We start from the raw sequence: 5498 nt of genomic DNA, 5'->3' as shown, positions 1-5498 counted from the left end.
TAATTTGGCCTTTTTAATGTATTTTTTCCTGTTATTTTTTGCTAGCTACATGGGCCTAGCCCAACAATTTGGCCTTTTATATTCTAGAGTGCAGCCTTTTATAGTCTACTGATTTCCTATTTTCAGCCATTTTATTTTGCAACGGGTCCCACTTGTCATGCTGAGCTCAAAATTGGTCCCACACATTTGAACTTTCGAAATTTGTCAAACAACCATTATAACTTGGACCCAACTTGTCAGGTTTCCATTTCACGGGTATTCAAATCACGTACACAATCATTGTTTCGAACAGACGAGAGAGCAAATGAACTTGGTCGAAAACAATACTACATTAATCTATTACAATAGTTACAGAATATTACAACCCAGATATGCCTACTATTGCCTACAACTACAACACATAATATGCTACTCTTTGCTGATATGCTTCACAGCTTCGGACATGGATTCACACTTCACCTGTGCAAAAAATAAGAATGAACATATAAGAATAAGAATAGGTACAGAACATCAAACAGTAGCCAATGAGGGATCCAATAACTTATAATCAAGAATTGACAGCAAATGCCATGTACATAAATAGTATGAGTAACACTAACCAGTATGCATTCATGGAATGACTAAAATGTTCTCACTAGCTAGGAATTTTTTTGGTATATAATATACTGACATGTGCAACTCTCTAAATTGATCATAGAAATGAAAACTGTAAGAACGAGTTTTAGAACCAGGCATGTCAAATTTTAAGCACCAGCAGAATAGCTCTAACAAAACAGACCATGATCATCATGCATCAGGATTTATGGTTCTAGCAAAACAGTAAAGAGATGGACATACACGCATCAAGCATACCAGCTACTACATCACCATTCTCGTGACCACAGACATCACCATTCACTAATAATTCCCACTGGGAGATCAAACTATGCATCCAACAAGCTACAGCAACAGGGAATGCGGAAAATTATGACCCGAGATGACGAATCAACTGGGTGCATCTCAATTTGAACAACCACGGCGAGACAACAATCGCATACTAATGCGGTGAATCAACTCTGCACGCAGGAGCAGCGCCGTTCGTGGCATCCACATGAGGACATGCAACATCAAGAACATGGCGCATGACAGCAACAGACCTAGAGATCTAGGACGGAGGGAAGGGGAGCTTACACTTGCGGATGCAGGTGGCCAGGTAACCGCATGAGGAGCAGGTGCTCTTCTGGAGGTGGAAGCTGCGGGGTCCGCAACGGATGCAGAATTGAAGAGGGCCCTCATGTAGCAGCACAGCAACATGAAGAATTGAAGACCGACCACCAGAGCCTGCAATGCAAACAGAGAGGCATGAGGAAACTGAATCCAATCACATCAAATCAAATCGAGCTGCTGCACCTTGACCTTGAGGAAAACAAACCTCATCTCATCTCAGGGAAGAATAAGAAGAAAAATATATGGCTGTTGCTCCATGACCATGACCTTGAATTGTTGCTGCTGCACCAGATCGAGGAGGAAGAAGACCTGCAAAAAAAGCAATAACTAGCAATGCACAAGCATGAATTCATGGAAGGACGGATGCAAGGCCAAACATCCAGGATACTGTTTCTTAATGCCCCAACTACTTAAAAACCCATGGTAGTTCTAACCATATTAAATTAAAGGACAAGGTGAAGTCATGATGAATTGATAGTTCCATCTTATAAAGCTTCTTGTTTAGCATATCCTAAATCACAGTCTATCTACCAATATATAAACTCTTTAGTTTTCAGAACCGAGGCTCACATATTTGGGCTTATTTGTACACAGCCAAGAAAAACTTTTTACAAATAAATTCATGGAAGCATATCATCCTTTCAGTCCCTCACCCATATCTTCTAGTAGTATTACAGACAGACTAAATTTTACATAGGGAGGTTCAGATTATCTTCACTGTATTTTTAGTATTTTTTTACTTGAGACAAACTAAATGCTAACATCAATGAAAACAAGACTTGAACAGAAATAGCTATTGAAGAAACACGTTTATAAGATAGAATGAAAATGATTTACACCACAACATATAGTTCACATGTACTGGAGCTATCACAGAGACTACAGAACACACATAATCACACATATGCGAACAGGGTACTACTCCATAGTTCAAGTTATACTAATAAACAAAATTATACAAGTGACTAGACTACTATCACAGATCTACAGAGTAGTACTAAACAGCTAAAAATAAGTAGTAGAAGTAACTAGTACAGGGAGCAAGTACTCTTAAAATCTGAATCTTACAGACTTATACAACACCGGGAAATTCAGAGAAGAAAGGGAGAAAGAGAGATTGAAAGAGGAGGTCGAGGATTATGCAAAATAACTGCCATGTTCCTAATGGACCCCTGCCTGTACCCAAATTCAGGACTCGCTCACTTTCATATATACAAAACTGGGAGGTAGATGTCTGTCCTGTTCCCAAATTTGGGACTCGTTGTTCAAGCATCCTATAATACAGCAATATATGCCCACACAAGCAGTTGAAAAAAATACTTAGAAAGAACTTTCACTTAAAAAGACACCCTGCCTATAATACTAGCTATACAAGCCTAGACAATGTGTTAAAAAATTCAGACAATGTGTCCAATGATACTAGCTATATATGCCAACCCTTGATTTCTGAACAAGGGTCCAATGATGCCTGACTTGCACAGGTAAACTACTAGCAGCCTGATGCTTGGAGATGCATGCAGTAGGCTGGTGCTGTAACTTCAAAAAGAAATTTGGAGAAGTATTTAGCACCTGCGAGCTCGTCCAGCAGCTCGTCCACAATTGGTAAGGGAAACCGATTCTTCACTGTGTTGTCATTGAGGCATCAATAATCCACACAAAAACGCCATGATCCGTCCTTTTTCTTTACTAGGAGAACCAGAGCAGCATAGGGACTCATACTGTGCTCAATGACACCAGAATCGAGCATTTCTCTGACTTGCCGCTTGATTTAGTCCTTTTGCAACGGAGAGTACTGATAGGGGCGTGCATTCGCAGGTTGTGCCCCCTCAACCAGTGTAATGGCATGGTCGTACTGACGATGTGGCGGCAATTTTTTGGGTTCGCCAAACACATCCTTGTACTCGCTGAGCACTGCTTGAATGCCGGCCGGCAAATTGTTCCCGGGCTCGCTGGGGGTGGGTGTCTGTCCAGAAGAGCCATGTACCAGATCTCGTTGCCGGCTTGCCACTTGTTGAACTGCTCTGGTTCGATTGCCTCCAGGGACTTAACATCATTGTGGCGAACACCTTGTAGCGTAACAGTGGCACCCTCATGCTCAAAGGTGAGAGTCTTGTTTCGCCAATGGACTCATCGGGCTGAATTTCTCCATCCAGTCCATACCCAGCACGCCGTCGTATGCACCGAGCGTGAGCTGGCGCATGTCTGTAGAAAAGGTGTGCCCTTGTATCCACCATTTGACACCAGGTACAAGCCTGTCGCAGACCAGTCATTCACCATTAGCAACGCGCACGTCCACTGGCGACAAGGGCGTTGTTGTTGCAGCAATGCGATCGGCAAAGGACGCGGAGATGGAACTGTGTGTACTGCCTGAATCGACAAGGAGTAGCATGACCTGATTACCCATGAGAGCACGGAGGCGGATCGTATGCGGAGTCTCCACGCCGGAGACGGCTTGGGTGGAGAGCACGCAACACTCTTGCTCTGTTGGTGCATCGCCTGGCTCATCTAACAGTTCCATGGCCTGAATTGCTTCATCGGTGAGCACTTCCCCGTGCTCTCCCATGTGTATGGTGAGCAGCTGCGTGGCCTGCTTGCAACGGTGCTCCCTGGAGTATCGGTCACCACATTTGAAACACAGGCCATGTGCCCGGCGGTGATCTTGGAGCTGCCGCTCACGCGCATAACCGTCCCCACCGGCGACCGCGACCGGTGCAGCAGTAGGTCGCGGCACAACCTGCGGTCGTGGTGGCAGCGCGATGGGTGGTGTTGGGGGTCGTCCCACCGGGAACATGCACGGTCGAGGTCGATGCGTGTCGGTCTCCTCCTCTTGGATGCACGCCAGAACGGATGCACACGTGATGCTCGTGGGCGCTTGAAGGCGCACCGCCGCTCGAAGATCGTCCCGCAGACCGAGCAGGAACTGCGTGATGAAGAACTTGTTGCTGAGCGTAACATCGAGTGCCAGCAGGTGGTACATACGCGCCTTGAAACGCGAGCCGGTATTCAGCCACTGTTCCTGTGTGACGGAGTTGCAGTAATTTGTGCATCTTTAACTCAAACTCGTCAGGCCCAAATTCCTCCTTGAGCGCTTCACAGAACGCCTCCCATGACAACGCTCTGTGTGCCTGACGGTAAGCTTGAAGCCAATGTGCAGCATGCCCCTCGATGTAGAGGGAGGCCGTGGTCACCCAATTGTGCTGCGGCACCCCGTACAGCTTGAAGTAGGACTCGCAGCGATCGATCCAAAGATATGGTGCCGTGCCGTCGAACTTAGGGAAGTCGTGCTTGGGGGGCTTGACGTGGTAGTCGTCCGTGGGCGGCGCTTGAGGAATCCAGCGAGGGGAAGCTGGCGGCGGCATCTGACCTGCCCCGGTGATGGTGACCGCGGGGCGGTGCGGCATGAGGGGTGGACCATCGTTGATGAGGCGAGCGACCGGCCCATGGACTTCGAAGCCCCTTGGGTGCTCTGGTCGTGGCGTGGCCGAGGACGCATGCGGATCGCCTTCCATGGGCTTGAACTGGTGATGGTGAGAGGAGGCGGGCGCCTGCTGCTTGTCGTGGTTGGTGCGCTGCTAGCGCACCTCATCGACGTCCGCTTGCGTCAAGTCCATCTCGTGGCGAAGGTGCGTGAGGTCGCTAGAGACCTGCTTCTTGAAGGCGAGATGTGCCTCCACATGCTTGTCAGCGGTGATCTGGCTTTTTTCGAACCGCGTCAAGAGTGACTCCAGCAAGGATTTGATCTCTCCCGAGGTTTCTTACATGGCTACTAGGATGTGGTGGGTCTGGGCGGAAGGTTTGGATGGCGGCGCCGTCGCCCTCGCTCCAAATCGGTCCAACCCTGCTGGGGAGTTTGGGCTAACTCACTGGAGTGAATCGGCACCCGCAACGGTGGATGTTATGATCCGATCGAGAGGATGTGAGCACGATCTAGCAAAAAAAATTGGGGGAAAAGGGAACCAGGCTCTGATTACCAGTTTGTAACAAACCCAGTGGCACAAGGGATCGATACAGAGGAGATCGGGATGAGAGATTGAACTGGAGTTCTTACTTGCATAAGAAGATGAGGAACAGAGAAGGAGGGCGAGATACAGAGAGAGTAGGTGAGGGACAAGGTTCACATACAACAGGCATCCCCAACTCTGGCTAACTCACACGCTTAAGTACACACACACATACAGCTGCCAGTGGGCCCTGGCTGGGGACCCACGTCTTCCTTGTCCACCGCATCATCAAGGGAATGCAGGTGTGATACGGGAGATTAGATGATTTGCCCCACTTTACAAGGGGTTAGA

At 47.7% G+C, this 5498-nt stretch overlaps 1 long non-coding RNA gene across 1 annotated transcript; it reads right to left on the bottom strand.

Moving 5' to 3' along the window:
• Positions 1-222: 222 nt before the first annotated feature.
• Positions 223-5321, bottom strand: LOC123110385 (uncharacterized). Its single transcript, XR_006453363.1, has 3 exons — positions 1412-5321; positions 1171-1320; positions 223-459 (listed from the first exon to the last, which is right to left on the bottom strand). It is a non-coding gene; the product is annotated as an uncharacterized lncRNA (long non-coding RNA).
• Positions 5322-5498: the final 177 nt, after the last annotated feature.

The sequence above is a fragment of the Triticum aestivum genome, chromosome 5B (genome assembly GCF_018294505.1).
Source record: "Triticum aestivum cultivar Chinese Spring chromosome 5B, IWGSC CS RefSeq v2.1, whole genome shotgun sequence".
Lineage (NCBI taxonomy): Eukaryota > Viridiplantae > Streptophyta > Magnoliopsida > Poales > Poaceae > Triticum > Triticum aestivum.
The sequence above is the reverse complement of the archived record's forward strand: the minus strand, read 5'-3'. Positions and strand labels throughout refer to the sequence as shown.